General features: G+C 37.7%; 1 protein-coding gene across 2 annotated transcripts in view; it reads left to right on the forward strand.

The window, feature by feature from the left end:
• KHDRBS2 (KH RNA binding domain containing, signal transduction associated 2) overlaps positions 1-27,263 on the forward strand; it is a 554,124-nt gene that overhangs the window by 81,363 nt on the left and 445,498 nt on the right. The gene's annotated exons all lie outside the window — the stretch shown is intronic.

A 27,263-nucleotide genomic window follows, 5' to 3' on the forward strand; every position in this document is an offset into this window, starting at 1 on the left:
CCAGGGATGCAATAGAGTCTTTATTAGACCCTTGGATTATAACCATCAATCTTCTGTAATCAGGAGACTACATAGAAATAATTATGATATTGTTCTCTTCCAAGTACTATTTTACTAGACATTTTGTCATATGAGGTTTAAATCACCAGAATCAGGATTATAAAAATATATCATTCAATGGCATGATTTCATTGTTATATTCATAAATTCCAATGGGTAAAGAGAGGTTTTTATTCTTTTAAATGCATTAAGTAAGCCACAAATGGAAACTCAAATATTCAAGCTGGTAATTTACTTTCTGAAGAGTTAATCTGAAGCAAAGACCATGTAATTATTCTAATAATAAAGATTATAGAAATAGATGCTGTAGTTTATCAGTTGTCTTCTAATGTGATACATTTTAGTAAATATAATTAAGTGGAATGTTATGTTTATAATTATTTCAAACAGGGATAAAACTGTTGCAGTCCACCAAACCATGAAATTTAACTTTCAAATGAAGTTTTTATGCATGAAAGTTTTTAGTTTTTGTCTGTTCCTTCCTTTTTTTTTTTTTTTTTTAAAAAAAAGCTAGATTGCAAGAAAGGTGCATTCAATAGATATAATTTCACATTAAATTATACTTACTTTATAGTCACATTTTTATAAATATTAATTTGAGAAGTCATAGAAACATAAATGAAAAATTTTACTTAGCAATGAAATATGGTAGAAATAGGGGGTATTAAGAAAGTTGTATCTTCTATTAAAGAACATAATTACCCCATTATAGTCTAGAGTGCAAGGATTTTTCTTTAAATTATATACTTAAATATTACATAACTTGATACTGTTTCTCAGAATAACACTTGTCTATTCGCTTGACATAAAAAAGTCAGTGAAAAACTCAATGTCTGCTTGTGAATAAAATTCAGCTTTATATCTTTGACCAAATTAGGTTGTCAAGTAGTAGAAGGCATGCCAAGTTCAGATTGCTCTTCAAGTGAGAGTATGTGTGATTTTATGCTGAATATTAAAGTAGTTTATTTTAGTCATAGTAATTAATATTGGGACAATATTTTTCAATTTTTAAAATTTACAAATAGTTGATATGAAATCTTATGTAGGTTATATTAATTTCAGGTGTACAACATAGTGATTCAACATTTTATACCTTACAATGTGATCATCCCACTAATTTTAGAAGTCATCTGTCACCATGTAAACTTATCAAACTATTATTGAATATAAACAATATTTTGTGGCATCTAATTTTTGAGATTTAATTTTATAATTTATCTCATGAGCAAATTATTATACCTTTAGAATCACAGAATCCTTAAGCTGGGACTAACCTTGAAAATCACAGAATACATAAAATTTCATTTTGTGGATGAGGTACCTGGGAGGTTATGAATTGTTCAAAGACATAGCTTTGATACACATGGAGATACTTAGAGAGATTGCTGTTGTTTTAGACTAGAGGCCCAGTGCACAAATTTGTACACAGGTGGGGTCCCATAGCCTGGCTAGCAATTGGTGTCTCTCCCAGTCCTGATTGGAGCCGGTGGGGGGTGGGGGATTGGGCCATGGGAGGTTGGCCGGCTGGGGGAGGGGACAGTGGGAGAATGGCCAGCTGGCGGCGGGGGGGGGCTACAGGAGGTTCCAATTGGGGTGATTGGGGCCGGCTGGCCAGGAGAAGGGGCCATGGAGGTTGGCCTGCTGTGGGAGGTTGGCTGTGGGAGCGCACTGACCACCAGGGGCAGCCCCTGCATTGAGCGTCTGCCCCCTGGTGGTCAGTGTGCATCATAGCAACTGGTCAACCCATCATTCTGGTTGTTCAGTCATAAAGGTCGCTTAGGCATATATATATATATATATATATATATATATATATATATACACACATATATATATATATATATATATACACACACACATATATATATATATATATATATATATATATATATATATATAGATTCCTCAGTTTTTGTGAGCCATTACATTTTTAATTTGACTAATGATGTTCACATATTTGTGTTACTTTTTCATGTAAAATATGGAAGAATGAAAAAACTTAATAATTGATAGCTTTATGTCATATTATCAAATCTCAGTTTATACTTTAGAAAATTTACCATTTTTAATTGATGAATAGAATGCCAAACCACTACATTATTTTTTAAAAGGCTGTGCATTTCATACATCTAGTTATCACACATAAGAGAACTCTGATTAGAGTTTTTTACAGGAAATAAGTACTGAGAAACAGAATAGAATTGTCTAGGTTGACCTACATTTGTTTTCATTTACTCTTTTACTATATAATAATAATCTATATATATAAAAGCCTAAGTGACCGTCGCAACCGAATGGACGACTGAACAGGCTGCATGGGGCGACCAGGCCAGCAGGGGGTTTAGTGAGGGCCAACCAAATGACTGAGCAGCAGGCTGCATGGGGCAGCCAGGTCTGCTGGGGGGGGGGGCAATTAGTGGTGGCCACGCCAGCAGGGAGGCAGTGGGGGGGCGACCAGGCCAGCAGAGGAGGGCAGTGAGGGGCCACCAGAATGGTGGCAGGAGCAGTAAGGGGCAACTAGGCTGGCGGGTGGGGCAGTTGGGGGCAACCATGCCAGCAGGGGGCAGTTGGGAGTGACCAAGCCATCAGGGGGGGCAGTTAGGAGTGATCAGGCATGCAGGCAGGTGAGCACTTAGGAGCCAGTGGTACCCACAGGGATCGGGCCTAAGCCGGCAGTTGGACATCCACCAAGGGGTTCCAGATTGGAGAGGGTGCAGGCTGGGCTGAGGGGACGCCCCCATGCATGAATTTCATGCACCAGGCCTCTAGTATTAAAATAAATCTTTTGAAAACCATATTTTATTTCAAAAGTGGTGATTCTCTCCTACAGAGTGATTTTTGCTTGCTTCTCACAAAAATATCAGTGGGGTTGAATTAAGATATGAACACTAAACTTGAACCTTAGTTGATATACATTTGTGAGCTATAAAATATGTGGTGTGGGTGATACTATGAACTGCTGAGAAGAGCACAACAGTATTTATGGATTTAAAGTTTAATGTTTTATAATAAAAAGGGATTTATCATTCAGGGTATTCACTGGAAACAGATCTGTTTTTGACAACTTCTCTCAGAGCCATCTTTGTTCTTGATGCCTACTGTCTATTTGAACTCTTAATTAATGTGGTCCTGACACAGTCCTTTCCAACAAAGGGCAATATATAACTATGGGGGTTCTTGAGGAAATAACCTTCTCCTGACTTTACTACGTGACCTTTCCAGATAGATTTTGTTTCAGTTAGTCTTCAATTTCAAGTTAATTTGCTGACTTAATTAAGTAATATATGGAATGAAAAGCAATTTAAGATTTAAAATTATGAAACATCTAAGGATGGTCTTATTCTATATTAAGAATGATTTGTATAGTTCTAATGCTTTATGTTTAATCACATAACTTGGAGAAAATATGCCACATTAATAAGTTATTTTAATAAATAGGTTTTCTTACTTGATTTTAATATTTTTGTTTGTAACAAAATTTTTGTTTGGAAAGAAATAGGCCTTGTACATCTATTGTTTGCATTTGCAAATGTTTTAGAATCAGAGCAATTATTTCCTGATAGTCAAGTCTCCAAGGAGGTAAAATGTGACAATATGTTCTTCTATAATCCTAAGAGATTCAAGCAGAAAACTCACCATCCTTAACATTATCTCTTTTTCCCTAAGTTCACATATATTATATTTTATAGTCAATATATTTTCATTGTTTTTATTTTATTTTAACATCTCTAACTGGTATGCATATTATAATCAAAACTAGAGGCCCGGTTCACGAAATTCATGCATGGAGAGGGGGGAGTCCCCTCAGCCTAGCCTGCACCCTCTCCAATCAGGGACCCCTCTCACAATCCTGAGCTGCTGGCTGCTAATTGCTCCCCTGCCTGCCTATCTGGTCACCCCTTACTGCCCCCCTGCCAGGCTGGTCTCAACTGCCCCCCTCTGCTGGCCTGGTTGCCCCTAACTGCCCCCCTCTGCCTGCCTGGTTGCCCCCAACTGCCTCCTATACCAGCCTAGTAACCCCTCACTGCCCCCCTACCAGCCTAATAGCCCCTCACTGCCCCCCTACCAGCCTAATAGCCCCTAATAGCTCCACCCCCCAGCTGACCTGGCCACCACTTACTGCCCCCCCTTGCTGGCCTGGTCACCCCCAATTCCCCCTCTCTGACAGCCTGGTCACCCCTAGCTGACCCCCCCTGTCAGCCTGGTTGCCCCCAACTGCCCGCCCCCCCCTGCTGGCCTGGTCACCCCTCATGGTCCCCCTGCCAGCCTTGTCACCCCACACAGTTGTTTGGTCATCTCTCACTAACCCCCCTTTCGGCCTGGTCGTAGGCAGCTATCTTGTGAGGGTGTGAGAGTCACTTTGCATATTACCTCTTTATTATATAGGATAATTTTACAGTCTTTATCAGGCAAACAGTGGTCAAAACTCATTATTTTGATCTGTAAAGTTGCACATATAAACTTGGTCTTGGCTTCTTATGTCAAGTTGTCTGTAGTGTTGGAAATATGCATATTAAATTTAATCACTGTTTAAGATGTTTCCAAAGATTGCATTATGATTTAGTGTTGATTATGATTTAGTGCAAAGCTATTACATATGCAAAAAAGAATAGAACCATAGAACCATTTGGTATTGCCGAGGACAACATTCATGCTTGGAAGAAGGAGAATAATACTATAATTTCTTGGCCCTCAACAAACAAGTGCCTTACAAGACCTAAGAAACAAAGATAGGCATAAATGGCCAGAGCTATATTATGTTTTGTTACTGCTATATATGCAACAGGAGCGCCTATCAGAAGCATGGGCAAGTTAAGAGAGCATTAGAGGATAGGAAGGTGTACTTGTTGGGGGAAATCTAATTGTCGCTTGCTACTGTACCTCTATTTTTCAGCCTTTCAATGTCTTTTAAAAATATCTTTTTGATGTTGCCTTCAGAATTCTCTGAAATACATCAGAACTTCTCTAAATTAAATTTTCCCTAAGGCCCACTTTTCATTTCTCTCCTTGAGTCACTGCCAACATTTTAAAGCAGTAGATTGCCAGGAGTATAAATCGGCCCCAAATGTGGCCCTTTTTAAGATCAAACGCAGCCATGTTCCCCTGTGCTGCTTTGCAAATCAATTCCTTATGTAGATTAATGCAGAAAATTAAAGTTCTAAAATATGTTCAAAAGCATTACACTTGCTCTATATTTCATCTTACTCTGCGCAGTTCCAGAGAGAGGGGCTGCCTTCCTTGCTTGGTTGGAAGCAGTTCCACAACCAAGCCTGTCCTACCACAGAGCTGTTTCCTTCTTTACACTTTGAAAAATGAAAATATAAGTCCAAGTATTTGATTAGTGTTATTTTTTCTGACTTTATAAGTAATTATGAGATCATTTAAGGGTAGTTTATAGAGACCAGGGATACTAACCGAGGAAACTATGACCACATTTCAAAGCCAATATAACCAGAGGTAGAAACACCTCTCTGTTTTTCTAAGCAATGTGGTTATCCCAAACCCACTCTGTAGTTTATATCTTAAACCCATTTCATCTTTACAGACAGAGACCATTGCGTATCATCACTTTTAATTTTCTTAAGGAAACGGAAGAAATAATTCGATGAGATTTATGATTTCAGTTTCATTTATATCAATTTCCTAGTCCCTCACCTATGAATTTAAATTAAACTTATGGACACTGACAGCCATATGATGATTGCAGGGATGTAGGATGGAGGAGGGCATAGGGTGGATAAATAGTAATGGATGGAGACTTGTCTTGGGGTGGTGAACATACAATACAGTGTACAGATGATGTAGAATTGTGCACCTGAAACCTGTATAATTTTGTTAACCAGTGTCACCCCAATAATTTCAATAAAAAGGAAAAAAAATAATTGAGAAAATAATGACACTCAGATTCACATTTCCTATTGGAAAAATAACAAAAACCAAAGTGCTTGTGGACTCCATTCTCTCCATTAGAATGAAACCTGAAATAACCCTGTTTTCTAGCAAAATTTAGAAATTTGCGGTGATATTTTCTTTTCTGATGACTTTCTTGCAATTAATGCTCATCCCATGTATTTCAATATTGTTTTTCCATTGGGAACTTAGTTTTTTTTGTCTCTATCTCACATTGATCCATGGGTTTCTAATTCTGATTTATATATGCTTCTCTCCACATCCTCTTTTTTTATGGGCTCAGCTACTTCCTCACAAAATATGGCCTCATACTTCCTGAAATAATCTGTCCTTCTTTTCTATGTCTGTTTTAATGTGTTTTATCCATCCTGCGAGGTCATTTCGCTTTTATTCTCAACTGAAAAGCCGAAAACTACTTCAAAAGGATCATGAAATTGCAAATACCTGTTGAAATGTCCATACCTATATCTTCACTCAAGGGTTCCTTGAGTGCCTAAAGATCTTCCACCTCACAAGCCTGTCTTGCCATTCATTATTTGCTTGTTTCATCATGTGTTTGCTTAATAAACTTCAGTAAGTTTCTCTGCACCCATTAGAGCACAGATGGTTCTTTCATTCCTTTTGATGTTGCAGGAGAAGTGGCTTAGACATAAATCTTTAAGAGACTAGATAAGAAAGATCACTTTTAGAATCAAGATGCAAAATATTACCAATTGAATGGATTCCTAAATTATTGTTAAATTTGAAGGACTTATTGACATGTAGAAGCAAGTGAATTCTATATAAATTCAAGTACTTATATCTTTAACATTTTGAGATTAACAGAAAAGCAAACTCTTTAGAAAAGATACAGGAAATATAAATTAATGCATCCCCTTGAAATTTGCAGGTAAGGGTTACTGCTACTTGCATTACTAAATTATTACCTTACTACACCTAACTTTTTGAAAGAAATTTAAATCCATGTAGAAAAGTTGTGAATGAATGTGACTTTTATGGTTTTTAAAATTTTAAGTAATATTTAAAAGAAATTTGTATAGCATTTATATTTCTATCATTTTATAAATAATTTTCTTAAAAATATGTGGGTTTCACAAGTGTCTCACCCAAATAAAACACTACCTAACACTTATTATTGATATCCATGCAAAATTTTTTAAAATATTACCAAATGTTCACTAGTGTTCAGAGCATCACTATTCACAATAGCCAAAGAATAGAAACAACCCAAATATTCTCAACAGATGAATGGATAAATAAAATGTGATATATAGGTGCAATGGAATATTATTAAGCCTTAAAGAGCAATGTAATTCGGATACATACTACAACATGGATCACCATGGAAAACATTGTGCTAAACAAAACAAGCCAGGCACAAAAGGACAAATATTGTATTATTCCACTTACATGAGGTACATAGAATATGCAATTTTATAGACACAGAAAGTAAAATAGAGGTTACCAGGGACTTTGGAGAGAGAGAAATGGAGAGTTATTGTATAATGGGTATAGACTTTATGTTTGGGATAATGAAAAGGTTCCGGAAATAGATGTGGTAGTGGTTGTACAACATTGTGAATGTACTTAATGACACTGAGTTACATATTTAAAAGAAATTTATGTTATAATATTTAATTGAGGCAGAGCATTTCTAAGAAAGATGGAAAATTCTGAAGTCATAAGTAAATTATTAATACATTTCACAACATAAAATTGAAACTCCAGTATGAGTAAAAATGATGATGAGAACCAAAACCCAAAGGCACAAAAAAGTGCCAAACTGGTGTGACTATTTGAGTAATATTTGAAACATATGACAGAATGATCATTTTCTTTATATGTAACTAGAGGCCCGGTACATGAAAATTCATGGACTGGACGGGGGGTGGGGGGAGGGCGTCCCTCAGTTCGGCCTGCCCCTGCTCACAGTCTGGGAGCCCTCAGGGGTGGGAGGCGACCCGGCGATCAGGGGAAGGCGACACCCCATCACACCTCTGCTGCTGCCACAGCTGGCAGTGCAAGCCTCGGCCGGCCCTGGTTACCTGAGCCTCGGATGGCCCTGGGCAGATGGGCAGCTACCATCTGAGGCTTGCCTGCACCTCGGGCCGGCCCTGGGTGGCTGGGGGCTGAGGGGACTGGGGGACTCCGGGGGCAGGCACGCGAAGCTCAGCAGGGCTGAGGGGACTGGGCACCACCATCTTGTGGCTGTGGGCACTGCCATCTTTGAGGGCGGGGCAGCCAATTAGCATATTCCCTCCTTATTGGCTGTGGGCACTGCCATCTTTGAGGGCAGGGCAGTCAATTAGCATATTCCCTCCTTATTGAATGTGGTCACCACCATCTTTGCGACAGTGTGAGGGTCAATTAGCATATTCCCTCTTTATTAGATAGGATAGACCCAATTTTTTTTAAGTTAAACAAGAAACCAGTGATATCACCAGATAGTTTTGACGCATATACTGTTGAAAGAAAATAGAAAAGGAAAACAAAACAAAACTTGCACTTCACTTAGAAAACTGCAAGTTAAGATGAATATGCAATGCTTCTATTCTTTATCAAACTGACAAAAAAGTTTGATAATAACTAATAATATAATTAGTGTATGGGGAAAAATATACTTCACTTCATAACCTGTTCATCAGACCACTGAGATTCAACCATTTTGGGAAACAATTTTGCAAAATCAATGAAAATCACAGAGGCACAGACTTGGAAGAAGTTGATTTATTTTAGAATGTTACGTATATTCTAGAGGCCCAGTGTACGAAATTTGTGCATGGGGTTTGCCAGCTGTGGGGAGGGACCGAGGGGGGGCGTTGCCTGGCTGTGGGAGGTTGGCTGTGGGAGCACACTGACCATCAGGGGGCAGCTCCTGCATTGAGCATCTGCCCCCTGGTGGTCAGTGCATGTCATAGCAACTGGTTGACCAGTTGTTCTGGTCATTAGGTCGTAAGGTTGCTTAGGCTTTTATATATATAGATGTGTGTGTGTGTGTGTGTGTGTGTGTGTGTGTGTGTGTGTGTGTGTGTGGTAGAATGATAGGTAAATGAGAGAAAAACAGATAAGTAAAAGAAAGGTTTCTTTTCTGTTACAGGCTCTTTTGTGCTATTTGAATTATTATTAACATTTATTTTTCTAGTAAAAATCATATTTTAAAAATTGTTTGGTCTATTGCAAACATTTAAAATAGAAAAAAATCAGATGGGCTAATTAGTGATGGGTTGCCTCCTACACACCCCTCATTGGAGATCGAGCCTGCAACTCAGGCATGTGCCCTAACCAGGAATTGAAGCATGACTTCAACTACTGAGCCACCCAGCTCTCTATCCTTCCCATTTTATAGATAAAGAAATTAAGTCTCTAAGAGCTGACTTGCCAAAATCACGGTAAGTAGGAAATGACCAAATCAGGATCATATCCAGCCACTCTGAATTCACAGCTTGTTGTCTTTGCCTCATTACACTGTGTGATTTTGCTATTATTATATAAGGAAATAGCATCTTCAAACATCTAGTACAAAATTTAACCCCAAGTATGACTATTCAAAATCTGTTATGAACTTAAAAACCAGGTGAAAATTTTTTTCTTTATAAAAAAACATACACTTCTATTTCTGGTTTATGAGTAAATATGCTTAAACGAAGAGTGTAGTCTAAAACTCCAGTTTAGAGAAACAACTAACTTTAAAACTTCATAAAATAGTCTTTCAATCTGGGACCTCACACTTAGAGAATTAGGGTTTCTGTGAGTATCCACTATGTCAAACACTGGGAAAGCACAGTGAGCTGCTGTTCTATTCCTTCAAGAACACTGGTGGTGAGAGTTCTGAAGCAACTAAGCTTTAAAAAGATTTAAGGGACTTTTCTAAAGCCACACATTGTATCATTGGTAGTGTTAACATTGCAATTCAGATCTGTTTGCCCCCAAACCTCTTCTCTTTGCATTAAACCATTATTATAATTCACTTTCTTTTATATGAAGAGGCATTGAGATAATTCTGAACACAGACCGCTAAGGCCCACAGATGGAAAAGCAGATGTATTTCTCCTCTGGTGTTAAGTGAGGCAGAAATAATAGACTCATTAGTTGGAGTGTATCTCATAGGTCGTACAGGCTAATCTTCTACCCAATTCAGGAATCATTTTTACAAGATCTGCAATACTCATCTGCCTGTCTATGAATACCTCTAGTGATTAAAAAGAAAACTTGCTGTGTTATGAAACAGCTAGATGTAATATTGAGCACTATTGCTATTCATTTTTTTTTCTCATTGAAGTAAGACCCTTATCCCTGTAAGTTGATAGTGGGCCTGTTCTGCTTTCTGCATCACTAAAGAACTTACTTGAACCATGGTCTTACTTGAACTATCATTGATACGTCATCTTCACTTGGCTTCCGGACACCACATTATATTTTTATCTCCTGTTGTAAAATTTATTTCATTTCTCATCCTCCTCTCCTGGTTTCTCCTCTTCCACACAACTTCTTATTGTTGAAGTTCCCCAGGGGTTATCTATTGGTGCCCATTCTCTATCTACAACCTCTTGTTCATCTTGCCCATGGCCAATACCTCTCTCCAAAACTTAGATATGGAACTGCCTTCTCAACATCACCTCACGGATGTCTAGACATCTCAGAATCAACCCTTATTTTTTCTTACCCCAAATGCCCTTCACTTATAGTCCAGCTGTCTCAGTTATTGGCAATAGCATCATTTTACTTGGTCAGGTCAGAAATGGTCAACTCCTCCTTGACTCCACTCTTTCTCCTACACATTCTATCCAATCTGTCAGACAAGCCTGGTATTCCTGTATTCAAATCAAATAGATCTCATAATCTCCACTGCTATTACCCTGGCCTAAGTCAAGGTCTTCTCTTACTTGAATTACTGTGATAGCCTCTTAACTCATCTTTCTGAGTCTATACATGCCTTCATCTATCCCTATCCAAGTACTCACAATCACATGTGTTGTTGTCCCCGCCCCCCATAGAATGTAGCACCTTTTAACATAATTTGCAATATACTTATTTGCTATTTTTATGGTTTCTCCATACTAGAATGTAAACTTCAAAATGCCAAGTCTCTTTGTCTTTCTTGATTAGTTATGAATCCCAATCATCAAGAACAATGCCTAGTACTTAGTAGGTGGTTAATAAATATTTGCTGAATGAATAGAAGATAATTTTATATAGCCTCTTCTCCAGACACTCTTGGGGGAGGAAATGCAGTTATTGTACATTGGATCCAGAACAAGGATCTACTGATTCTCGCCTCTTGCCTCTTCTTACAGAATTTTCAGGGGACCTATCGCAGTTGCAGCAGTGACATCACAGGTCTTCTGAAAGAGACCCTGTATGACTGTTCTCATTGAAGCCCTGATGCTATTCTAATCTTGGCAGAGAGTCCAAGTATTGCAAAAAGAAATTACAGTGAAAATGTCATTCAATTATAATGCCTACATAATTGGTTACGTGGCTTAACCAAATTTTCTAATTAAAATGATATTAAAAGGTTAACTCAGAAATTACTTTCAACTCATTTCTGAATATCATGTTATGGTTTTTATTATATAATTATCCATTTTTAGTAAGTGCAGTATATTGAACATCATTTGACCTTTTACAAAGAGCCTATGAAGCCCTCCTTATTTTCATTCTGAATATTAATTCCAGTTAATTATTTCAGTCATCCAGGAGGTAATTTATTGGATCTATATGGCAGTCACTTTGTCTCCAACTTGTAAATGTGAAAATGGAAAAGTTGATTTCACAGGTCTCAGGAAGTCCTATAGTACACTTAAACAACTCTCCTAATATAGCTTCAATCAGAATGGATCCAGAAGCTTCAGGATGGTGTTATTAGGTGTAATGGTTAATAATGTGGATTTTGTAATCTAAGAAAACACAATAATTTCAAGAGAAACATCAAAAGTGCTTTATTCAAAGTAATGTCCATCACTAGCTACACATTTCCCCATCTCTCAGGTAATTTGTGGATACCGTCCCATTAGAACTTTTCTTGTTTTGAGGCAAACCATTCAGAGACCCAATTTTCCACTTCTTTGTACGTTTTGAAGTGCTGCTCAGAAAGTGCGTGTGCCATCGATCTGAACAAGTGGTAATCTGAAGGAGCAAGGTCTGGTGAATACAGCAGGTGGGTTAATACTTTCCAGGCAAGATCTTTTAACGTGCCTTTAACTGGTTTTGAAGTGTGTGATGGTGCATCATCATGGAGCAAAATTACTTTGCCGTGTCTTCTGGAACATTCTGGTCATTTCACGATCAAAGCATGGTTCAAATTGATTGTTTTTTTGTCGGTAGCCATCCGTATTAATGGTTTCACCTGGTTTTAGAAGCTCATAATACACCACACCTTCCTGATCCCACCAAGCGCAGAGCATTGTCTTCTTTCAGAAGCGAATTGGCCTTGCAGTCGATGTTGATGGTTGCCCTGGATCAACCCATGATTTTGTGCGTTTGAGATTCTCAAAATAAATCCACTTTTCATCACCAGTCACAATTCGATGCACAAAAGACTTTCTTTTGTGCCATTGAAGCAACATTTTACTGGTAACTTTTTGGTTTTTCATTTGTCTTTCGTTCAGTTGATGTGGCACTCATTTTCCTGCCTTTAAAATCTTTCCCATTGCTTGTAAATGATCGGAAATTGTTTGCTGAGCAACATTTAATCTTTCTGCAAGTTGTTTTTGAGTTTCACATGCATCGTCTTCCAATAATGCTTGTAATTGTTGGTCTTCAAACTTTTTTGGTTGACCTGGACGTCTTTGTCTTTCACATCGAAATCATTACCTTTAAAGTGTTTAAACCAGCATTCACAAGTATCTTGAGATGGAGCATGTTCACCATAAGCTTCACAAAGTATTCAGCAGCACTTTTCTTCAAAATAAAGTAATGAATTAAAACTTCCCACAAATGCTGTTTTTTTGGCATGAAATTCGACATTTTTAAAGTGTAAAAGTATGATGTTAACACCTTCAGAAAATTTGACATATGAAGTTTTGAAGCTTGTTGTCAATACAACAAAATAGCATACATATCAAATTGCATATATATCAACATATGTGTAACTCCATCTATTGAAAAAATTCACATTATTAACTGGTACACCATATAGTAAATGCCTGAAGGCAGATTGTCTTTAACAATTGGTTTAGAAACTAAGACCTGAAAAGAAGGCAAGGAAATAGAATAATTGACTTTATTTGAAAAACAGCAGAAAGCAGAAAGAGAGAAAGAGATAGAAATTGATGCTGCTGTTAGTTTATTTTTTAATGTAGGGTTGAGTGGAGCAGAGGATTATGATCATGGTAATGTTTGCTACTGTCAAGTCCTCTCAATAGAGATCCCTTAATGTATATGGATGCTTTTGGAACTTGGTAATTTTTAGTCTGGCCTCTTCTCCTATAGAATTTCTATGTTCTGGAAAAAAATCCATAAGAATATATTAAGATATAGAGTTTCTTGAGAACTGCAGTCACGGGGAGGAAGCAAGATGGCATCACAGGTAAACACCTAAACTGCTGCCTCGCACAACAATTTCAAAGCTACAACTAAAAGACAAAACATCTATCACCCAGAACCACAGGAAAGCTGGCTGAGTGGAAGTTCTACAACTAGAAGGAAAGAGAAAATAGCATTGAGACATGCACAAGCACTGAAAAGCTGAGGTACGGAGGTGTGCGAATTGGGCTGGCAGCAGGCGACTGGGTGCACGGCTTTTTCAACCTGAAGGGAGACAAGCTCCCAATTACTCTGAACTCCAGTTTCTGGGAAGACGCTGGGGACCCAAACTCCTACTGGGAGAAGCTGGACTGTCTGCCATTGGGTCGGAAAGTGAGGGTGGCTTGCTTGCAGAGATGCGCGCAGCAATCATTGTTTACTGCGCTGGGGCGTGGGACTCGGGGACTTGGAAACGCAGAGACACAGAGCCGGCTAACTGGCAGCCATCACTGTTTGCCACGCCCTAGCCTAGTGACTCCCTGAGACCCCGCCCCGCACAATCTACAAACCCACCCAAGTTCCACGCAGCAGCTTTTGCATATAAATGGCCTGCCCTATCGCAGCTTAACCTAACAAACTGCAACTCTGGTCAGACAGCTCCAAAACCTCCAAACCCCAAGCAAATAGGAAAAAACTGTAGTTCTTGCTGTAGCTCCTGCTGGGTGGCCTCAGACAGTAGCTGACCTGCACCCCATTGGAAATCTAGAAGCTAGTGTATCTAGTGGTCAGTATGAGATGACACCAGATTGCAACTCCTCACATCCATAAGTGACACATTCAAGAGGCAGACTCAGTGAGCACCAAAGCCCCACTGAAGCAAGTCCTGCCCCATAAGCATGTCTCCAGTACAGCAGTTCTTCCATTATAGACACAGCAGGTCCTTACAGCCAATTGGCCTGGAGGTCAATTCCTCCCAGTGTACCAACAGCAATCAAGGCTTAACTACACCAAGACTTTGCACTCAGCCCACAAAGGGGTGCACCAAGAGTGTCCACCTCAGGTGATAGGCTGAACCACTGGTCACCTACCACAGAAAACCACTCCATCAACACAGGGAAGCAGCAAAATGTGGAGACAAAGAAATGAATATAATGGCATGCCATGAGGTTTCATCAGGAATGCAGAGAATATATGTACGTACTTGGCATGATAGCAAACAGCACATGCTGTAGCTTGCATGAGAATAATCACTAAGTAATATTATTTTTCACTTTTATGTCACAAAAGAAATGGAGGAAAGCAAACTACTGGACATAGAGTTCAAAACCACATTTATAAGGTTACTCAAGAATCTTCTAAAAACCTCTGAGGAACTTAGTGAGATATTTAAGGATCTTAATGAGAATGCCAAAAAAAAAAAAAAAAATGGAAAAGGACCAGTCAGAAATTAAGCATACACTATCTCAAATAAAGAATATACAGAAATTCAACAGCAGATCAAAGGACCCCAAGAATCAAACCAAAGATCTGAAATATGAGGAAACAAAAAACACCCAACCAGGAAAACAAAAAGAAAAAAGAATCCAAAAATATGAAGATAGTGTAAGGAGCCTCTGGGACAACTTTAAGCATACCAACATCCGAATTATTGGGGTGCCAGAAGAAGAGAGAGAGCAAAATATTGAAAACCGATTAGAAGAAATAATGACAGAAAACTTTCCCTACCTGGTGAAAGAAATAGACTTACAAGTCCAAGAAGCACAGAGAACCCCATACAAGAGGAATCCAAAGAGGACCACACCAATACACATCATAATTAAAATGTCAAGGGCAAAAGACAAAGAGAGAGTCTTAAAAGCAGCAAGAGAAAAACAGTTAGTTACCTACAAGGGAGTACCCATATGACTGTCAGCTGATTTCTCAACAGAAATTATGCAGGCCTGAGGAAGTGGCAAGAAATATTCAAAGTGATGAACAGCAAGAACCTACAACCAAGATTACTCCACCCAGCAAAGCTATCATTCAGAATTGAAGGTCAGATAAAGAGCTTCATAGACAAGAAAAAGCTAAAGGAGTTCATCACCACCAAACCAGGGTTATATGAAATGCTGAAGGGTATTCTTTAAGAAGAGGAAGAAGAAAAAGGCAAAGATAAAAATTATGAACAACAAAATGACAACAAATACATACCTACCAACAAGTGAATCTAAAAATCAAGTGAATAAAAAATCTGATGAACAGAATGGACTGATGAATATAATAGAATCAGGGACATAAAAAGCGAGTGGACTGACAATTCTCAGGGGGAAGGGGGTGTGTGGGGTGCGGGAAGAGATTGGACAAAAATCTTACACCTATGGATGAAGACAGTGGTGGGGGTAAGGACATGGGGTGGGGTGGGGAATCAGGTGGAGGGGAGCTATGGGGGGAGAAAAAGAGGAACACCTGTAATAATCTGAACAATATTTATTTAAAAAAAGATATAGAGTTTCTTGAGATGCAAAAGAGCTATGAAGGCACAGTACAGTATAATATAATGGGGAAATAATAGGATTTTGAACTTGGGACTTTAGTCACAGCTCTGCTTTCATTCAACAATGACAGTGGTAAGCTCTTTAAACAACTTCATTCTCAGTGTTTTTCAGCTGCAACATGAATATAATGGCATGCCATGAGTTTTCATCAGAAATGCAGAGAATATATGTACATACTTGGCATGATAGCTAACAGCACATGCTGTATCTTGCATGAGAGTAATCACTAAGTAATATTATTATTTTTCACTTAGTCACACTCTTTTTGGCTGAGAAGCACATCTATGTGCCAGATTCTGTATGTGTGATAAAACAGATAGTTGTAATTAGTTCCTCAAACGGAGAGCAATTAAGACATTAATAAAAATAGGGATAAAATAAATGAAAGGTGATGATTATATTGGTGGTAAAAAGTCTTTTATTTGTTGACTATTATGTATTAGGCATTTTTCTGTGATTTATATTATTACCTAATTTAGTCCACTTAATATCTCTGTGGATTAAGTACTATATACAGAAGAAAATTTAGAAACAGATAATTAAACTGTTCAGTCCCATGGACATTTCATAATGAATTAAGACTAAAGAAAAGAATAAAGCTTAGGCATGAATGCTATCTTCTATAATTATAGTATTTTTATAAGCTAATTTCATCCTTATTTATTTTTCATTTTTATTGAATTTATTGGTGTGACACTGGTTAACAAAATTATACAGGTTTCAGGTGTACAACTCCTCATTTGTACACTGTATTGTGTATTCACCGCCCCAAGTCAAGTCTCCATCCACCAACATTTATCCTCTTATGCCCTCCTCCAGCTCTCCCTCACCAACCTCCCCTGCTTCAGCAATCACCACACTTTTGTTACCATTATTTACTTAAATAATTCTAAAGAGGCCATGTGTACTCCACCTCCTTGTTTAAGTGTTTGGAATTTGAAATTGAAATTTGTGAAATGTCATAAATTAGAGAATAAATATTATACATATAATATTACATTTTGAAATGAATTTCTATAAACCATGTTGTTATTATACTTTTACATATTAGGTTTTTGACTTATATACTGCTTTGTGTTACACCATATGAGTACCTACCATAACAGTACTTTTTGCTTATTTCTTATGTTCTCATCTGAAGACACATCTCTTAGAGATAGAAATTGATGCTGCTGTTAGTTTATTTTTTAATTGCATGTACTAACTGAGAGCAAAATATTCTGTGTTTTAGTTAGTTGGGTATTGATTGAATAGTTCCAGAACTATCCAACAAATATCAAAGCTTCACAAAGTTCTTTATCTCTCATCTGATAGTAACTTTATTTCACTTATATGCTATAGCCTGTGTAATATGAAATTAGAATGATAATCCATGTTGGGTTTAGCATACCTCATTTTAATTTTCTTTTTTAGAGTATTGTATTATATTTAACCTAATGAAAAATATTAATCTATGGTGTCATAAAAATCTACAAAATTACCTGTTTAGAACAGTAACTCTCAGCGCTAAAAAATTCTAATGATTTTTCTACTAATACATTTTCTAATAATTTGTTTATTGTATGACTTTAGCAGTAGAATCTAACAAAATGCTTGGAAGAGTATTTCCTTACTATAATTCAAATAGGATCTTAATGTTAGGTCAAAAATCAGGATTCATTTTTTAAGGTAAAGTTTTAATGAGGAAAACTTAATTTCTGAAATGGCCAATACTCATTTGAATTTTTATCAAATAAAAAATTCTCAAATTTATGAATGCTGATAGTTATGGTTACCTTTTAGAATCTAATTTCAAAATCTTGAAATAGTTTTTGATTTTATAGTTCCATATGAATCATATAGTTGACTTCATCACTGACTTTTAATCATGTATCCCATTACCACTTGCTTTAGTTCATTTTACTGAACTATTCAAAGAAATGTTTTATTAAGATTTAATGTAATCTTCAAAATTCTCTCTGAGGCTGACTATTTAAAGTGTAACTTCTTGGTTGATAAAAGTATAAAATATGGTGCAAAACACACACACAAAACACATAGTTTAGTGGACCTTGGGAAACACTTTTCACATGGTTATTTTTATATTTGCATCACAGATGGTTTGAAATTACTAAAAGCTTCTTTACACACTGATTCTATACCTAAGCTATCAGATATAATTGAGTTGATGGCATTACTAAGAACTTTTTATTTTTTAGTATGTATAGAATTTTGACTACATTGTGTGAAATGTACGGGGAAATGCATTAAATTAACATACAAAATTCTGCTGCCAAACAATATGTTGTCTAACTAGACAGATGAATTGCTGCAACCATATTTTACACGTGTCAGGAAAAGAATAAGCCTATTCTGTGCTCTGAAATTATGATGGGATTTCCCCCCAACACACACCTGTGGGATAGAGCTCTCCAGTCTTCACAAAAAAAGGAGAGATCTTGCAGAAACTATCACTCCCCCACCCCCATTTTTATCCTTCTTGCAAATGACTTATGTGAGCTCTTGTATTTTTGTAAACTGTGGAAGACATATCTGGAAATAGTTTATTCTGTGCATTCAAAAACAGTCATAGAAGCAAAATTGTTTTAGGTGATCTGAATAGTGTTCACGCATTAAAGAAAATGAATAGCTTAGCAATGAAGCAGGGATAGAGAGCATTTAAATCAGAACCCTTCTTTTTTCAATACCTAGTCTAAAAATTGGGACTTATATTATTTGCTGTTTTTAATTAAAGTTTAATATATTCTTAAAGTATTCTGGCAAGATGTCCTATAAAGTAACTTTGATGAAAAGTATTTCAGGGCTTTTTATTCCATTTTTCTTCTATGCAAATCTAGGTTTAAAGATAAATCAAGCAGAAGAAAATAGGAATGTAAGAGTGAGAGATCAACAGAGAACAGACAGAATCCCAGTGACACCTGGGTGACACCTGTGTCCCTGGGGCCCAAGCATATTTATGTGACCTCTATGCTTACTTTTCCTGACCCAGCACTCACTTGTGCTTGAGTCTTCTTTGATCACTCCTTATGCGGCCTCATTATGTGCCACCAGTCCTCTGCTTCTTCTCCATTAGTCTTGTCCAGGAAGTGTTGTGGTCTAGTTACTAGGAAGTTGATTAACCCAGTGATAAAAGAGCTTCCACTAGTGAAAGAAAGAAACCTTGTCCCCAGGATTCTAGTACCCCAAGCTCCTTAAGAGAGGCCTGTTTTGTGACTTCAGAGAAGGTGGCTGGACCGAGTAGATCGCCTCTGAGCAATGTGTGGGATTGTTGCCTGTAAAATCTTTCTCTCAATGCTTTAGTCAAAGTCTGGGTGGAGGACTTCTAGTGGTAGCAAAATAATCTCCCTTAGCCTACACTCATGGTTCAAGACAACTGAGTATAATTATGCCAGGTGATAAAAAAATGGCAAAATAGTGTTCTTCATTGGGTTTTGAGGACAAGAAAAAGGTGACATCAAGTAAGGTTGAGTGGGTCTCACTGTAGCTGCTCTAAAATCCTTGTCCCTTTGCCCAACATATCATTATAGGCATGGTCTTAGGAGAAATCACTGATTATCTTTTACTATTTTCTCCCAGTCTTTAAAATAATTCAACAACAACAAAACATATTGGAATGAATGTATATCATTTCTCTTTAAACACATATTCTTTTAAAAAGGGAGAGCCATTGTGCTTAGTTGTTGTTCTGTGCCCCTCCCCGCCAATGTAAAGGCTGAAACTTCTTATATTTTTAAGGGCCATCCATTATGTTTTCTACCATCAGTCATAGCACAATGCAGAACAAAGTGCTCTTTTGCTATTTGACATATGCATGGACTTCAAAAATATGACTCCACACTTACATATATTTTTATTAATAACCAGATTTTATTGTGCAATACACAGGCATTAAGAACATTCATCATTTGGTCAGCATTAAATTTGCACAAGCAAATGTGGATTTGGAATTTGATTGTGCAGCATGTTCTATTTAAAACACTAAGCAGGTTATTCTCTCATGTTTGTGCAATTCATTCATACTTTATGGTAATGAGTTTAAGACTTGGAAGAGAGTGAAACTAATCCTTGAGAAAGTGAAGTTTAATGTTTATCCCATTGAGCAAGCTATAAACTGTGAAATAATGTTTCAAAATCCAGAGTTGCCCTCCGAAGCCCTCCATTCACATACATAATCACTAGTGAGCCTCACATGACCCAAAGCCTTGTTGCTATCAGATGGATCCAGAGCTCTGAATCTTTACCCTACTGTGTTTATGGAAACTAAATGTGCAATTTAAAGAGATTGTAACAGGCTGAAGATATTAATTTGTTTATTTCAGATCTGAGTTATGTTCCCTGAGGTTGCTTGTCATGCATAAGTTACTTCTCAGTCATTCCTACGGAGTAATGTGTGCATATGAGTGACAGCCACAGAGCAGCCTGTGCCAATTTATGGCCACTGTCTCCATGGAGCAAGCAGGTGGCAACGGGATAAATGAACTGCAGAGAGGAATTTACTCAGGTCAAGATTTGAATACGGATTTTCCATCCCTCATCTCTAATTATATTTTAGACCGTCTCCTACAAAAATCCTACATCTTCAACATTTTTGGTAAACTGATTAAGTGAGTAGTAACCATATATCACAGTAAGAAGAGGTTTTTTTTAATGTCAATTAAATATTTTCCTGAGAGTCAATGGACTATTAAGTAAATAAAGAAATGTCTTTTAAAAGAAAGATAACCAACCCATACTTAACCCATTTGTCTTAATATGGATAAGATTTAGCATTTAGTGAATTCTTATTGAGTTCCAGGCATTGTACTAATTGTATTATCTCAAATAAGCCTCACATAGCCCCATATAATGAGTATTATTATTCCTCTTTCACAGATGAGGACAGTACAGCATAGAGAAGAAAAGTATATTGACTAATCACTAGCTATCAAGATATGGGTATATGTCTCAAACCCAGGAGTCTGACTGCAGATCACATACTTATATTAGCTGCTTCTCTTCTTTATATGTCTCTCCATATAATTAATACTGGCTGCATAAAATATACCTTTTTGCAGATACTGCCTTTTTTGCTGCATGTTAATGCATCCTTATTTTAAATTATACACCAGTGTTGATGTTGATTCTTTGTTTAGATGGTCTACTTACATTTTATTTATTTACTAGAGGCCTGGTGCATGAAATTCGTGCATGGGGAGGAGGGGTTTCCCTCAGCCCCACCTGCACCCTCTCCAATCTGGGACCCCTTGAGGGATGTCCGACTGCCCTAAACAATCCAGGACTGCTGGCTCCCAACCACTCCCCTGCCTGCCTTCCTGATTGCCCCTAACTGCTTCTGCCTGCCAGCCTGATTAACCACTCCAATCCCAGCCTGATCAATGCCTAACTGCTCCCCTGCTGGCCTGGTTGCCCCTCTTCCCTCCCTTACCAGCCTGGTCGTTTCTAACTGCCCTCTCCTGCTGGTCTGGTCGCCCCCCACATGCCCTCCCCTGCAGGCCTGGTTCCCCCCAACTGCCCTCCCCTGCAGACCTGGTCCCCCCCAACTGCCCTCCCCTGCAGACCTGGTCCCCCCCCAACTGCCCTCCCCTGCAGGCATGGTCCCTCCCAACTGCCTTCCCCTGCTGGCCTGATCACCCACAACTGCCTTCCCCTGCCAGCCATCTTGTGGTGGCCATCTTGTGTCCACATGGGGGCAGCCATATTTGACCACATAGGGGTGGCCATCTTGTGTCGGAGTGATGGTCAATTTGCATATTACTCTTTTATTAGATAGGATGCTGCAATACTTGAGGTGTGTGTGTGCGTGCACGCGCGCGCGCGCGTGTGTGTGTGTGTGTGTGTGTGTGTGTTTGTGCACACATGTATGGACCATTTTTCTAATTGTGCCAATAGGGACTTCAGTTCACCACCCAACATCTTGAATGTCCTGCTGCAACTTCTTGCAGTGTTTGTTTAATTAACTTGTGTCTCCAAAATGTTTGTCATTCTCCATCTTAGATGGTACAGGTCTGCAGAAGATTAAATAGCATTTTTTTCATGTTTCCATGCCTCTTGTTCTATTTTATTCATCAGTTTATTTTGTTCATTAGATTTCTTGTTCATTTATTTTGATTTTTAGATTTAATTGTTGATAGATATGTATTTATTGTTCATGTTTTTATCTCTCCTCCTCCTCCTCCTTCTCCTCCTTCTCCTCCTTCTCCTCTTCCTCTGCTTCTTAAAGAACACTTCTTCTTAAAGAACATTTCATCTAATACTGGTTTGGAGGTGATTAAAGGAGCTTTTTCTTATCTGTGAAGCTCTTTATCTGACCTTCAATTCTAAATGATAGCTTTGCTGGGTAAAGTAATCTTCATTGCTACTCATCACTTTGAATATTTCTTGCCACTCTCTTCTGGCCTGCAAAGTTTCTGTTGAGAAATCAGCTGACAGTCATATGGGTGTTCCCTGTAGGTAACTAACTGCTTTTCTCTTGCTGCTTTTAAGATTCTCTCTTTGTCTTTCACCTTTGGCATTTTAATTATGAGTCTTCATGTGGGCCTCTTTGGGTTCCTCTTATTTGGGACTCCCTGTGCTTCTTGGACTTGTAAGTCTATTTCTTTCACCAGGTAGGGAAAGTTTTCTGTCATTATTTCTTCAAGTAGGTTTTCAATATCTTGGTCTCTGTCTCTTCTCCTTCTGGCATGCCCATAATGTGAATGATGGTATGTTTGAAGTTGTCCCAGGGACTCCTTTCGTTACCTTCATATTTTTGGATTCTTTTATCTTTTTGCTCTTCTGATTGGGTGTTTTTTGCTTCCTCATATTTCAAATAGTTGATTTGATTCTCAGAATCATCTACTCTACTGTTGAATCCATGTAAATTATTCTTTGTTTCTGTTAGTGTATGCTTAATTTCTGAGTGGATCTTTTTCATGTCTTTGAAATTCTCACATAGATCCTTGAAAGTATCACTAAAGATCATTGAACAACCTTATAACCATTGTTTCAAACTCTGTATCTAGTAGCTTGTTTGCTTCCATTTCATTTAGTTATTTCGCTGGATATTTCTTCTGTTCTTTTATTTGTGACACATTTCTTTATCTCTGCATTTTGGCTGCTTCCCTGTGTTTATTTGTATGTATTTAGGTTGAGCTGATATCTCTCCTTGATTTGATAGAGTGGCCTTGTATATTAGATGTCCTGTAGGGCCAATGGTTCAGCCTCCCCATTCACCTGAGCCGGGCACTCTTGGTGCCCCCTATGTGGGCTGTATACTTGGAACATACTAAAGAATCTCAGAGGGATGGGGGAGGAAGGCAGGAAGAGATTAACCAAATAACTTACATGTATATATTCATTACCTATGGACACAGACAATAGGGTGGTGAAAGCCTGGGTAGGGCAGGAACCGGGTGGAGGGGGACAGTGGGGGGGCAGTGGAGGAATGGAGGATATCTGTAATACTCTCAACAATACAGGTTTAAAAATAATAAATATCATTTTTTTCTATAACCTTAGAATCATTTTTTCTTACTTAAACTTTAAACTAATTATCACTGAAGAAAAAAACAACACAAAAAAACTCTTAAATCTAGACGCAACCCTAGTGTTTATTTTTCAAAAAGGCATCATTTCAGGAATATTCCCAGCGAGAAAAAAAAGATTAATTCTGAGACTATGATTGTGAAGTATAGAAACATATGGGTTTTATGTGACAGTATGGGAATTCAATTTGTTTTTTGTGCCAGAAGAAGGAAAGGAGAATAATACCTAGTAACTGCATAATAAAAGGCAAGTTCTGCCATAGTAATTTCTTATATCTAATTTAGAGATGAGGAGATCAAAGCTAAGGGAAATGAATTCATATTTCAGGATTACATTAATGGTGTGTGGCTAAGCCAGAATTTGAGGGTCTGAGTTCAGAGGCCATCTATGTTCCCTCCCTCCATCCTGCTGCCTTGTTATAAAAGATGTAGGTAAAAATCCGTGGGGGTGCAGGAGGGAAGTAAAAGTTACAAAGTGAAGCTGTAGGAAAGAGTGTCCTGGGAGAATTGAGATCAAATTAAGATCAACCATGAATTATAAAGGATTATCATTGGCTTTTAAATGTATGTAAGAACAAGATAGCGATCTTTCAGTTGCTTACAGAACTTAAATTAAAATCATTAACTCATTGATTTGGTGTCTCCTTTATAAACACTCACTGGGATCTGGGGATATAAAGACTTCTGTGACAAACCCTAAAGGACTAACAATCTCCTTGTGGGAAAGCAAAATATCCAAGTCAGTGATGATAAAGGAACCAGAATTTTTTTTTATTTGGGGGCTTTGAAAGCTGTCCATTTAGAAAGTATTTTTCTAAATAATTTTTTTATTTAGTATTTTTCTAAATAATTCAGATTTCAATCTTTAGTGGAACACAATTTAGAAAGCAAGGACAAGATTATGGTTTGGTGTTTTTATCCACTAAAAAAGGAGTACTCTGAATTCTAATTGCTCTACCACTTGTTAGTTGCATGGATGCTGGCAAGATATTGTCCTTCCCATGTCCAGCTATCTCTGAATCAGGGATACAAGGAGTACCAGCCTCAAAGGGTTTCCTATTGTTGTTACTAAAAAAAAAATTAAATGAGATAATGCATGGCAAATACTTAACATATCTTCTAGACTATGGTAAGTGAGCTCCCAATGCAAGCTATGGTTTCTAAAGATTTTTTAAAATTATCAAATAGACACTTCTCCAAAGAGGACATACATGACAAGATGCTCAATTATGCTGATGCTTTAATTTTCAAATAAATGAAAATTAAAACCACGAGATATCACCTCGCACCTGTCAGAATTGTTATCATCAATAAATCAACAAATAACAAGTATTGGCAGGGATGCGTAGAAAAGGGAACCCTTGTGCATTGTTGGTGGGAATGCAGATTGGTGCAGCCACTGTAAAAAACAGTATGGAGTTACTTCAAAGAACTAACTATGGAACTGCCTTGTGACCCAGCGATTCCACTTCTGGGAATATATCTGAAGAAATACTAGTTTTGAAAGAATATATTCACCCCTATGTTCATTGCAGTGTTATTTACAATAGCCAAGATTTGGAAGCAGCCCAAGTGTCCATCAGTAGATGAGATGATAAAAAAAAGCTGTGGTACATTCACACAATGGGATACTACTCTGCTGTTAAAAAATAAATAAATAAAAAGGAATTCTTACCTTTTGAGGCAGCATGAATGGACCTGGAGAGCTTTATGCTAAGTGAAGAAAGACAAGTCAGAGAAAGACAAGTACCATGTGATTTCAATCATATGTGGAATCTAATAACAAAATGAACTAACAAGCAAAATAGAGACAGACTCAAATAGAGAGCAAGCTGACAGCTCTCAGGGGCATGGGGGGTAGTGGGTTGGGGTGTGAAGGGATTGAGCGAAAAGGAAAACAGAAAAAAACTCATGGACATGGGGACCACATGATGATTGCCAGAGGTGGGGGTGGGCTGGTAGGTGCCAGGGGAAGGAGGAAGGTATATGGGGGCTAAGTACTGATGGAAGGAGACTTGACTTGTGGTGGTGAATACACAATACTGTGTACAGACTATGTGTTGTGTAATTGTGCACCTGAAACCTGTATAATTTTGTTAACCAGTGTCACCCCAATAGATTCAATGAAAAGGAAAATAAATCTCTTCAGCATGATTCCCACATCCACTGCCACCAACCACATGGTGGCAGCAAAAATATTATCAGGGACATCACTGAAAAGAAACATTTGCTCCCCCAGATCAGCGGTCGGCAAACTGCGGCTCGCGAGCCACAGTTTGCCGACCATTGCCCCAGATAATGAGACTGGAACATAGCAATAAATGAACCAACCTAACATAGCTGGATTGAAGGTAGTATTTTTTTCTTGGCTAGTAACTTTCTAAGATACTTCCTCACTCCCATGCACACTCGTGATCTGTTTTCACCATGGATTTTAAAAAATGAAGAAAGGACATTCAGTATGAATTCAGAATGTACTACATGCCCATCACAGACCTAAATGCTTTTCATCTTTTATCTCATTTAATATTTTTAACTATTTATGACATAGACACTATAACTTTACTTCACACATGAAAAAGAAATCATTTCATTTGGGTTAGATAGATTGTCGACTGCTAGTACATATTAGATGTAAAAGGTTGGAACACTCAGGCTTATACGGATGAAAATGCCGGTATTTTACATCACCATGTTTCTGGTTATACCTTTCATTGGGGTTATTTATTTACTTATTCCTTTTTCCTGTGATGTAGTAAGTTTTTACATGCTGTACTATATTATACTGGACTTTAAAAGAACCAGTGTTTCGTGAATTTTTACAAAGTGCTTTATTTGAATTATATCACATATATTTTCCATAAGTTAACTTATTTGGTGAATATTTATTGAGCAAATTGTTGGTGTTATGCACTACGCTAGGCAGTGGTACTATAAAGAGCAGTAGTAATCCTTGTTTTTTAAATGCTCACTTTTCCTTGAAAGGGTTTTTTTTTGTTTTTTTTTTTTTTTTTTTTTTTTTTTTTGCTTGGGAAATAGACAAGTTAGTGGACCACTACAATGCAATATGGACAGACCCTGAGAGGTGAACTGCCAGATGGTTCAGAAGCATGTGAGATAGCTACTGTCCTACACTTCAGAATAATAAAGGGCTCCTCAGAGGATCTGAAAGAGGCCTAAGACACTTAGAAATTAACACACAAAGGGGTAAGAGGCAGGAAAAGGGCAGAGATGAAGGGATAGAATTCTAGGTGTTACAAGTGAATACCTGGAGTGGCCTTTCTGCCATTGCTGTGATGTGAATGAGCAACTTTGAGGGCAAATGAAAGAAATATAAGGGTTTACTTTTTCCCCCTCTTATTTTATTTCTTATGATGAACCTTGTGCTGAATTGTATCATCATGCTTATCACATTGCCCTGTAAATCTCTGGTGAAGTCCAAGGCTCATGGGCTTCTTGAGGCCAGGGCCTGACTTTTATCTTTTTATTCTTAGTGTCTGTCAGAGAGCCAAGCTCATAAGGAACGGGCAAAAAGTGCCTTGGTAAGTTATCTAATTTATGTGCATATTATGGGCCTTGTTCTTTATATTAGTAAATAATGAGAACTAGAGATTTAGTCTGTGGTGAGGCACTAAACTGTTTTAAAAGTGGGTACCAGGGCTTTGGTGTTATTTGTATATTGGCTATAATAAATTAAAAATAATCGCTAAAGAGAATCCAGTTGCAAAGAACTCTTTTTTTAATTAATTTTCAAAGTCAATTCATGAAGTCA

This window comes from Plecotus auritus (genome assembly GCF_963455305.1).
Source record: "Plecotus auritus genome assembly, chromosome: 4".
Taxonomy (NCBI): Eukaryota; Metazoa; Chordata; class Mammalia; order Chiroptera; family Vespertilionidae; genus Plecotus; species Plecotus auritus.